Source organism: Notamacropus eugenii, chromosome 5 (assembly GCF_028372415.1).
Source record: "Notamacropus eugenii isolate mMacEug1 chromosome 5, mMacEug1.pri_v2, whole genome shotgun sequence".
In the NCBI taxonomy this organism is placed as follows: Eukaryota; Metazoa; Chordata; class Mammalia; order Diprotodontia; family Macropodidae; genus Notamacropus; species Notamacropus eugenii.
The window spans coordinates 362,226,175-362,238,184 of NC_092876.1; the positions used below are offsets into that span (position 1 = coordinate 362,226,175).

Sequence of the window (12,010 nt, forward strand, 5' to 3'; positions counted from 1 at the left end):
TTTGAAATAAAACAAAAACTCTTATAAAAGATAAAAATAGAGTTCAACTCTTGGAACAAATGTTGATTCATTTTGTTACTAAATTTTATATATATATATATATACATATATATATATATATATACATATGTGTGTATATATATTTATGTGTGTGTGTGTGTGTGAGTATACAACAAAGTATGGATCACTTTTCTGTTGCCTGTGCTAATTTTGGCCTAATGATTAACACCAAAAAAAATCTCCATCAGCCACCACCACACCATCCATATGTGGAACCATCAGTGAAAACAAATGGAGAAGTTTTGAATGTTGTGGATAAGTTCACTTACACCTTGATAGTATACTTTCCAGGGACGTACACATTGACAATAACTTTGATGCACACATTGCCAGAGGTAGCTCAGTGTTTGGGAGGCTACAAAGAAAGGTTTGGGAGAGAAGAGGTATTAGACTACCAAATTGGAGGTCTACAGAGCCGTTGTGTTGACCTCACTGTTATATGCTTGTGAAATGTGGACAGTCTGCCAGCACCATGCCAGGAAACTGAATCGCTTCCATGTGAACTGTCTTAGGAAGATTCTGAGGATCACCTGGCAGGATAAGGTACCAGACACTGAAGTCCTTGCTCGAGCTGAACTGCCAAGTATTCAAACTATGCTTCAGAGAGTGCAACTCTGATGGACTGGCCACGCTGTTCAAATGCAAAATGTATGCTTGCCAAAAAAGACCATTTTATGGAGAACTTGCATGGGGCAGGAGATGACATACGATACAAGGACACTCTCAAGGTCTTTCTCAAGAACTTTGGATTTGACTGTGTAACATGGGAGACATTGGCACAGGACCTTTCAGCATGGCATGCCCACATAAGAAAAAGTGCTGTGCTCTTTGAGCAAAGCAGAATTGAGACAGCATAAAGTAAATGCAGGATGCGCAAATTTGGGATATCCACCCCAAATATTCATATGTACTATCTGTGCCCAACCTGTGGTAGAGCATTCCTGGGCTCATATTGGTCTGATCCGCCTCAGTCGGACACACTGAAATTTCACTTTACAATGGTGATGTCATTTTGGTCCTCTTAAAAGATGAAGGACAACAGGTAACTAACTAACTAACTAACTAACTAACTATACACACATACACACACACACACACACACACACACACACACACACACACACACATATATATATATACACATATATATGCATATATATGAAACATTTGAATAGACCTTGCCAATGAGAAGATTACTCTGAAGTAGTAGAAAGTTGGACATCGTTGAGGACATTGTTTTCTAAGTAGACAGGCAGGCAGAAGATAGATGACAGAGCACTTATTAATCTCATTTTATTTACCAGGTATTATGCTAAGCCTTGGGGATACAAATACAAAAATCCCCAAACAGTCTCTGACCTCAAAGAGCTTACATAATAATTAGGGTAAGATGACACATTTAGGATATGGAGGGAAAGGTATCATGGGGTCCAGAGAGTGAATCCAGATGTGGGTGGGGTAAAATATGGCTGGGTTCTTTCCTGATATGGCACTCCCAGGCAGAAAGTCACCAATTACCACAGAGGCTTCTCCAGGGTGGCAAGGAATATGAATGCATTTATTTGTCAATAATTTACTAAGTGAAAATTTTAGTTAGATATGTCTCCAATCTCTCTTCCTTTCCAATATTTCAAACAGTTGCCCAGATAATTTTCTAATGCACAATCTTATCATGTCTCTGTCGTACTCAATGACTCATTGTCTATAGGATAAAATTCCTTTGACTTGATCTATTTCCAAAGGTGATTAGGGAAAAAAACGGAAAAGAACCTGTATGTTCTAAAATGTTTATTGTAGCTCTCTTTGTGGTGGCAAAGAACTGGAAATTAGAAGAATGTCCCTCATTTGGGGAATGGCTGAACAAGTTGTGGTATATTATTGTGATGGAATACTACTGTCCTATAAGAAATGATGAGCTCAATAATTTCAGAAAAATATGGAAAGACTTGCACAAAATAATGAACAACAAAATGAGCAGAACCAAGGGAACACTACATAGCAACAACAATATTGTTTTAAGAGCAACTTTGAGTAAATAAATAATTTTGACTATTATAAATTCAAGCATTAATTATAAAGGACATATGAAGGAAGATGCTATCTGCCTCCAGAAAAAGAACTTATAAAAGTATGTATAGAACCATTTTACATATGTGTGTACATATATATTCACATATTTGTGTCTAATGGTAGCCATCTCTAGGGTGTGGGGGAGGGAAGAAAAAAAAGAAAAAAACTACATAATAAATTTATCATATATTTAAAAGGAGTAGCAAGTTGTATATAATAGATTTTCAGTTTCATGTGCAATCTTTTTTTAAAATTATACTATGTTATAGAAGTACTTGTTTTACCCCATAAATTAGAAATTTAAAAATAAAAGAATTTTTAAATTTAATTTAATTTTAAGAAGAATAAAATGTGAATCATTTAGCCTGGATTTTAAGATTCTCCACAATCTGAATCCAATCTACTTTGCCAGCTTTGTTTCCCATCCGCTCCTTTTACATACTTTAATTGCAGCAAATGTGGATTACTAAGTGTCTGTCAAATATGGCATACCTTTTCCTACCTCCTTGTATTTATATTCTCTTTCTTCAAGTCTCAGCTCAAATGCTATTTCCTTTGTTAAACCTTCCCTAATCCCTTCCCCTTCCAAGTGTTCTCTCCCTCCTCAAATGTTATTAGCATGCTTAAAAAAAACCTTTCAAATTTATCATTTCTAAAAATGAAATGTGTGTTTTAACGTTAGTTATCTGGAATCAGCATCCACCATTTTGTTTAACATGAATTAATTGCCTTTTAGTTTACACTTATTTGCATTCTCATAGTCATTATATATGCTATCCTGGTTTTCTAGAATGCATTATCTAGAGCTCTTTTCCCCCATCACACTCTACCTTGTATTATATTAGCCAGTTTCTCCCAAGTTCTTTTAGAACAGAAAGTGTCACATTTTCATCTTTAAAAGCAACTGAGCACAGTGCCTTGCACATAGTAGAAACTTATTACATCAATAAATCAGGCACTTACGATTACTTTTGTATGGACATTCCCAATGTAGGAACTTCTTCAGCCAAGTAATGGACATAAATGACTGAATAAATGAATGGATAAACATTTATCAAGCAGCTTCTATGTGCCAGGTACTATATAGTAGCCACTGGGGATAGAAATACAAAAGTGGAAAGAATTCATGCCTTCAAAGAGCTGACCTTTTAATAGGGAGAGAAAACACATATAGAGAGTAGTGGTTAGGGAAGGAAGTTTTGGTCTGATTAATCACAGGGATTGTGAGTGGAGCCATTGTTTAGTGTGGACTGTAATGTCTTTAATGCTTATATGTATGCATATATAAAATTGTTATGTCTTTACTGTCTTAATGGCAGCAACAATTTAATGACTGTTCTCAGAATGAGAACTAAAAAGAAAGTATGGGGTTAAATTTGTACTCTGTGGTATCAGAGCAAATGCCAAGAGGCCCAGGCTAGCCCAGATTTCCTGGTAGATGTCTGCACACAGCCATGGCCTGAGGTGGCTAGACAGGATTTAGATTAGGTGAGTTTGTACTCAGCCACTACTTAGGTCTTCTCAGTTCCAGGGCAGGCAGATGCCTTGATGCTGAGTGGATAGGTGGAGGAGGGAGTGGCCTCCGAAGGTCAAACCAGAAAGTAGCCATTCCAAGTGAGGAAAAGCAGTGATTGGACAGATGCGAAGATGCCCAGTTAAACCCTGGTTTTCTGCTTGGTGGCTGGAAAGATTATAAACCAATTATAATTTAAAGTTCTAAAAGAATTACCTGGGACTCAGAAGGGTTTGGTGACTTGCCCATAATTTCACAGTAACTATCTAGGGCAGGATTTGATTCTAGATCTTCCTGTCACTAAACCCGGATTACAGTCAGGCTAACCCAGGGACACTTATGAAGTACTTATTTATTCAAACAGAATTAAAGAGCTCAATTCATTCTCAGTACAAACTCGCAGACCAGTATCTATAAACAGTATGGCCAACTGTGATTGTTTTAGTGGGCATTTCTTGGAGTTGTCGAGCCTTTAATTTTGTTTTGAAAGAGTTCTCCAAATAAATTTCCCCCAAAGATAACAAATGTCTTGGAAAGTCTTACCAGCTACAATTATTTGTTTAAACAGAAGCTGAATCTATTCCATCCTAACTGCTGACATTTCCCACCTTAAATTTTCTAAACACCTTGTTGCAAAACAAACAGGAAAGAGTTCAAATTATAGATCACCTGTGAATCAAACTAACACATCTCCATGTGGTGGTTGTTGAGTCATGTCCAACTCTTTGGGACCCCATTTGGAGTTTTTTGGCAAAGGTACTAAAGTGGTTTACCAGTTTCTTCTCCAGATCATTTTATAGACTGAGGAAACTGAGGGAAACAAGGTTAAACGATTTACTCAGGGTCACACAGCTAGTAAGTGTCTGAGCCCGGATTTGAACTCGGGAAGATGAGTCAGCCTGACTGGCGGCCTGGCACTCTATCCCACTGCACAACCTAGCTGTCTAACACATCATTTCCATGCTGAACACAAACTCCCTTCCCAGAGTGACACAGCATTTATAATTTTTAAGGATGGTTGTTAACAAGCAGTTCTAAGGCTTTAAGATCACCTGGGCTAAGACTTTTATGCTGCAGTGGCTCCCTGAAAGGGCTTTACTAGAAAGGTTCAGGCCTCCCAATGGCTTTCAAGGCCCATTCAAATGTGTAGGCCTGCTGCACCTGTCAACGTCAAGTGTGCTTTCATAAAATTACCATACACTCACCCTCCCTTCCACAACACTTGAGCTGCTGTGCTTTTTTCCCACTTGCTTAGCAGGTAATTACATAGCTGTGTATAAACACTGGTCCTTAAGTGTGTATGAGAGAGGAAAGAATGGGAGGCTCAGTTTAAATGCACCCTTTGCTGAAATGCCTGTCAGAAGCAATCACCTTCAGAGCTTTGCCAGGAAGGAAAGCTCCACCTGTCCTGAGGAATAAGATCAGATGGGAGTCATGCAAATGACACTTCATCACTCTGTAGTCTGAGCAAAGCTTTCTAACAGGTGGAAGGTCGGAAGCGAAATAGCTTTATCTAATACAATGCAAGAATTGGAACACGTTTAGAATTTTCTTGGTCAGCTGCTGTTTGAGGGAGGAAGAAACAGTGGCCCAGAGAGGGAAAGTTATTGGTTCCTTGAAAGTACTTGAATACAGGAAGGATATGTGATTTTGTCATTGCCAGGAACTCCCTTCATCCAAGCAGATGCGGAGCTCAGAAGGTTGATGGCTCATAGAGAAGAGATTTAAGTGACTGATCATGGATTAAAGGTCATGCAGCTAGTGAAATACTGGGGAATGAAAGCACTTTTGGAATCATAGGACCTTGATTCAGCTCTCAGCCCTGGACTGAATCCCAGCTTTGCCATGTGCTACTTTTGTCATTGGGCAAGTCATTTAATCTTTTCAGGTTGAGGCTAAACAATAGGCCTCAACTCAGGTAAGTTAGGGGGGTGTCTGCTCCAAGTATGAGAAGACTTCTCTTCAGAAGAACAGGCAGATAAGAACAGTTTGTTCCAAAGGCCATGAAGGTGGCTGAAGGCAATGTGGAGTACTTAGAGCTTGGTCATACGCTGAAGACACCAAGGTCATCCACTGCAACTTGGGCTATGACTGTTGTCTTGCCACAGGACTTCAATGACTCTGGAAGAGAGAGTGAGGCGGATGACTTTGCACAGCTCTGCCTCACTTAAATCTAATTCACATAGGACTCAAGACATCACACCCATGATGTCATTAGTCCTTTTTGAAAATGAAGCTCAAACAACAATAACTCTCTTGACCTCAGTTTCCTCATTTGTAAAATGAAGGGAAATGGATCCGCTGGTTGTTAAGGTTCCTTCCAACTTCTCTGATCATTTTATCTTAAAGTGCCAGAAGCCAGATTTGAAGACAAGTCTCCAAACCTTGTGTGGGGCAGTAGATAGATTGCTGGACCTGGAATCCATAAGACCTGAGTTCAAATTTAAACTTAGCTACTTAGTAGCTAAGTACATAGATATACGACCCTGGGCAAGTCACTTAACCTGTTTGTTTCAGTTTCTTCATCTGTAAAATGGAGATAATAATACCTACCTCCTAGCACTTTGTTGTGAAGATTCAATGAGATAATGTGAAGATTCAATGAGATTTTAAATGGCTTAGCACAGAGTCTGGCACAAAGTAGGAGCTTAATAAATGCCTTTTTTCTGCCTTTCTTCGTGCCCTGCTTGAAGATCTGCTGCCTTGCAAGTAGGGACAGGATTGGGGACTGGACCTGTGATGTCATAGGTATAGGTTGTTCCTTAATAAGAGAATTCCCTAAACCAATGCAGTTCAACACATTTTCTGCAGCTTATAATCTTGGAGAGTTTCCCAGAGCACTGAAGGTGAAGTAACTTACCCAGAGTCACACATCTCCTTGCCTAGTGTAGGTGGATAATAATTTTTGTTGAACTAAATTGAATGAAGATCCTATAGCTAGTTAGTGGCAAACCTAAGAAGATAACGCCAAGCCTCTGAACCAAGTCCAGTGCATCTTCTATGAGCTCCCAAAGCTCTTCAAGGCTGAACTTTTTACGAGTTCTGTGTCCTGGCATTGGAGCATCCTGGATAACCCTCCAAACCAGCCTTCTGATCATCAGCATTATACTTTAGAAACACACGGGCCCCACTGAGTACAAACATTCCATTTTTTAATCCATCATGTAACTATCCCTGACTCCTGTTCCTGGCTTCAGTTTTTATGTAGTGCAGCTGGGCTTACATGGTATTGTTTGGGACAAGTAAATGTAGAAAGTCAGAGAAATGGATGCTAAAAGCCTAGTTCTCTCACCATTCATTGAGCCATCACTAATGCTCCCCTATCACTTCCTGCTTCTGGCTCTGGCTTCTAGGCAGGCACCTGCACAACACAATTTTGAGGGCAAAACTCAAGTCTGTTCTCTTTGTAGAAGCAAGAAACAGAGTTTATATAGTGTCCCAAAATTAAAACATAAACAGAAAAGTCCTCTGAAAATTTCAAGTGAACCCCTCAATCATGCGAGATGAGAAGGAATGGAAGATGGATTAATCTTAAAAGTAGAGTACTTTGGACATAGTATCAATGTGCCCTAAGAGTGTGTCCTAAGTGTTAGATATTTTGAGATCCCAGAGGAAAGGTGCTATGGAAAGAATATATTAGTATTATTACATTATTAATTTTAATATCCTGCCAAATGCATTTTCTTAAGATCTAGCCCAGTCTTCATATTCCATTCTTGAAGGCACATGGAGTCCCTGATTTTGTCAGTAGTTTTCTATACAATCCCAAATGATGGTAGAAATAATAAAAATAGCATCCTATTCCTTGACAGGTAGCAGAAATAAAATGTTTATGATGAAGAGGAAGAGAATTATTTGAATAGATAAATATTTATACAAATGATCTAAGTTAATAAAAATAACAAAACAAAACAAAATCTCCAGTTGTTGAGTTTTTTTTTTAGTGGCTGTGGTTTTTCTTGAGTTGCTGAATTTTTTTCTCCTGATTTCTTTCCTTTGAAAACAACAACCCCAAATAGATGTTTTCCTTTAAGATGATTGAAGCCATATTGGCGAATGATTTTTGGAAGCTGTGAAGCCTTTCCAATGTTAACTTGGCCAATATTTTCTTCCATTTTTTCTTCTTCTTTTGCTCCCAAAGTCAGTAAACTAAAAGGATATGTGTCTGTATTTAAACTACTTCCGTGTGGCATTATCTTAAATGTACATATAATCAATTTGCTGCTCCATAAATATTGGCTTCTCCTTTGCTCTTGGAATGGGAATGGGAACACCAGCAAGTTACCAAAACAAAACGATCAGCATCTTGTTAATCCTTTAAGCAACCCTCACGCATTTATTACAAACAATATACTAGGCAAATTGGGTGACAGAAAGACTAGGTTAAATATTTATATGAATTAAATAACTATCTAATAAAGCCATACAAAAATGTCATGGAGGCATCTAGTAAAATGTTACCTCCCTGATGACAAGGACTGGTTTAAATTTTTTGTCCTTGTATGTATAGCAGCTCATGCTATACACAATGACTCATGTGTAGTAGGTACTTAATAAATGTTTCATTTGTTGACTGCTGGTGAAGTAGGGTGGAGTCACAGGAGTCAGAGATCCCAGCAGATGGTTAAAATTTCTGTATGAGAATTTAAACTGGCAATGGCAAATGTTAAAAATGAGATCTTGTTTGGTTGTTTTTATTGATTATCGAGATTTAAGAAAGTGATGGAGAGAATGTTACTGATGCAGATCAAACCAAAAAGCATGTCTTAATTAAGGTTGTGAAGCATTTAACAGCATATAAATGGGTGGAGTTGGTTAAATCATAGAAGGTACAGGTAACAGTGCCAAGATTAGAGCCTGTTAACCCTTTAAGAAATTCAAGAAGTATGTTTTCTTTCACACCATGGCTAGTATAGATAAGCTTTGCAGGACTATACATGTAAAACCTATGTCAAATTGCTTGCCTTCTCAATGGGGGAGGGGTGAGGGTGAGAAGGGAGGAAGGGAGGAAGGGAGAGAATTCAGAACTCAAAGTTTTAAAAACAAATGTTGAAAGTTGCTTTTCATGTAAATGGGGAAAAACAAAATGCTAAATGAATACGAAAACAAAAAAAAAAATGCAAGAAGCCTTTGGTGACAGAATTTGAGGGTACTTGCCATTGGCAGTTGAAAAATGTGCATCCCCTGGTGGCCATTCCAAAGCAAACAGCCAGCTCTTGGACATAGCCAAGATAGGAAGGTTACATGAAGTTGACCTTTCATAGACCAAAGGAAAACTAGTTATGGATGAACTTGGCTCCTGAGAAGGAATCACTTCTTACCTGGAAGTGGTGGTGATTTTCCTTTTTTCTCCCATTAGCCAAGGCATCTGGCAATGAAGCTACTTACCTGGATAGGAGATATTTTACCCAGCAAGGAACAGGAAGAGAAAGTCAATGGAGGTGACTCCAAAGAGTTTGACCCCTGGCAGTAGAGAAACAACAAATATGGATTCAACAGATTAGGCTTGGTAGTGAGAGACACTGTACCCAAGGAGGAACAATGAAGAAACCAGAAAAGGAAGGATATTGGGTCTCTATAGTGCTAGAGGCATGGATTGGCATGGCCCCATGTGTTCCCTGCACACATGTTTCACTATTGTTGTCATTTAAATGTATGCCTGGTCTTTTCACTGACACTTTGTATAGCTATATGAGAGTGCACCTTAGGTTTATGGGGGCAATGTTTTGTTATCTTGTTATTATGATGCCATGAGCTAATTTGCCTTGAGTTAGCCTTCTCTACTGGCTGATTAGTTGTTGTTTGTCCTTGGTTTTTATAAAGGACAAATGACATCACACGGCGATACCTAGACTTGTACGTGAATTGGATTTGAGTGAGGCAGAGTTGCACTAAGTTGTCAGCCTTATTCTGTCTTCCAAAGTCATCAAAGTTTAGTGGTAGGACAAAAGTCAAGACAGCTGGCAATGGCTTGGGATAGTCTTTGGTGTCTTTGATGTCTGACCAATCTCTAAGCACTGGGGCCTGTTTCAGGCATCTTCATGGCCTTTGGAGAATTGTTCCCATTCATCCATTCTGCTGAGTGAAGTCTTCCCAAGTCCTCATCTATAGGTTTGAGGCTTATTGATTACTACCACTGTGGTTTAGTGCATCTGCAAAGACAGTTTTGCCAGGGTGTGGCCGTGCATGCTGCAGCTTCTTTGAGCCATAGGTGAGAGCTGGGTAAATCAGATGGACACTAAAGGTGGATGAGCTGTCCTGAAAAGGGCTCAGGCCGTCCTTACACCAGAAGTGCTAGTCCTCCTGAACACCCATACTCCCCAGCTGATTAGTAAAGGTAAACATAACAATGGGGACTAGTGAACTAAGATGTTAGGAGTGCACCTCACAGAGTACTTTGAATTCATGGCAGTTGCCCCCTGGGGACAAATTGGTGGAGGAAGCTCCCAGAAAAGGATTATTAATTATTATTAATTTGGTGCTGTTCATATCTAGACTTCTGATTACTCGCCACTCTCAAGACTCATCTGCCTCAAGACTATATGGAACATGATGCTCTTCAAGACAAAGCAAGGTACTCTTTTGGACTGTTTTCAAGGGTCACTTGTCCCTTCTCAAATATTAAATCCTTCTATCTCTACATTTTTTTAGAAGTCAATGTTATGATTAATATTGCTATGCTTATTGTGCATTATTATTGATGAAGACAAGCCCACATTTATTAGTGTTTAAGTTTTATTAAGTGCTATCCTCAAAACAACCTTTTGGGGTTGGCGGTACAAATATCATTGTTCCTTTTGAACAGATGAGAAAAGTGAGGTACAGATTTGAGAGAATAGATAAGGAAGATAACATGTATATTGAACGATATCATGTCAAATGCATTCAGTATTAAGTTTAGTATCTTACATATCTTAATAAATGAAGAATTTCTAATTTCTTCTAGACATTTGATTTCATTCATGTAGGGAATTTTCAATGAAGAAAATCCCTCTATTAAGGGAGATCATCAACTTAGAGTCTTAGAGAAATGCTGAGGGCACTCATGGAAAGACTGAACACCAGCTCATATACAGTCATTATATGTGGGACTTGACTCCAAGTTGGACTGATTTTAAGTCCAGCCATTGTCAAACTAACTGCCTTTCACTAGTTGATTCCCCCTTAACACTAAGCTATTTTGGGGTCCCTTTAAAAGTTAATGTGACATTTTGAGATGAAATTAAAAACAAACAAACCATTTTCCAGACACCTATTATGTTCATGTATTCTGTTTGTCAAGGAATTTCATTTATGATGATGATGACTTCATAAAACAGGAAGACAGAATCAGTAATGTGCAAGTCATAGAATGGAAAGCTATTATCATTGAAATGAAACTGACTACAATCAGTACAAGGTGCATATGTAGGAATTCAGTCTAAGAAACATTTATTAAGCACCTATTGTGTGTATAGTGAAATTTCATGTCCTATAGAAAACAGAAGATATGGCTCTTGCTCTCAAGGAGATAAAGCATAAACATATGAAATGTTAATTAATTGACAGTCAAATATTTAAATAACAGTTCAAGAAAACAGAAGGTACATTACCAGATGCTATTTAATTACTGAATTAAATATATAGCAAATACTTGCCAGAGGAGTTAAGAGATATGAGAGTTTTTTCCACGTGGGGGTGATTAGAGAAGCCTTTAGAGATAAGGAAATGAGCTTTAAGCTGGGACATGAAGAATGTATGAGACTTGGAAGGAGAATAATTAAGGAAAAATATTTCAGACAGAAGAAAAGGGGTGAGCAAAAGTGTGGAGGCATGAAATTTCAAGGTCTGTTAAGAAGATGAGACCACTGTGATCATAGTGGGAGGTTTGTATAGAAAAGTAATAGCAGATAAGACAAGAATGGCAGTTTGGGGCCAGGCTACCAAGGGCTTGAATACCAGAAAAAATGATATTTTACCTAGCATGGGACTAGACAAATGACTTTAGAGTAGCAGCACCTGAGCTAAAATCTTGCCTCTGTCATGTGCTACCTGTGTTACCTTGGACAATTTAACCTCTCTCAGCATCAGTTTCTTCATCTATAGAATGACTTCCAAGGTCCCTTCCAGATCAAAATCTATGATCTTATGAGGCTATGGTAGCCAATGGGCAACTTTGAAATGGCAGTGGCATGATCAATGCAACATTTTAGAAAGGTGAATCTGAGAGCAGTCTGTAGTATGCATCGAAAGGTCATACATTTGTGCATATGCTTATATTTATAAGCATAAAAAATCTAGGGATTCTGAGTACAAATAAAGTATATTCATAAGCTACACTGGTATCTCCCATGTTCCACATTCCAAACCCGACTCTTTTTTCAACTT

The 12,010-nt window shown here is 38.4% G+C and overlaps 1 long non-coding RNA gene across 1 annotated transcript in view; it reads right to left on the reverse strand.

The window, feature by feature from the left end:
* Window positions 1-152: 152 nt before the first annotated feature.
* Window positions 153-12,010, reverse strand: part of LOC140506686 (uncharacterized) — a 47,770-nt gene continuing 35,912 nt past the window's right edge. Inside the window, exon 4 of the long non-coding RNA XR_011968032.1 lies at window positions 153-9,106. This is a non-coding gene — a long non-coding RNA (uncharacterized lncRNA). The remainder of the gene's footprint in view (window positions 9,107-12,010) is intronic.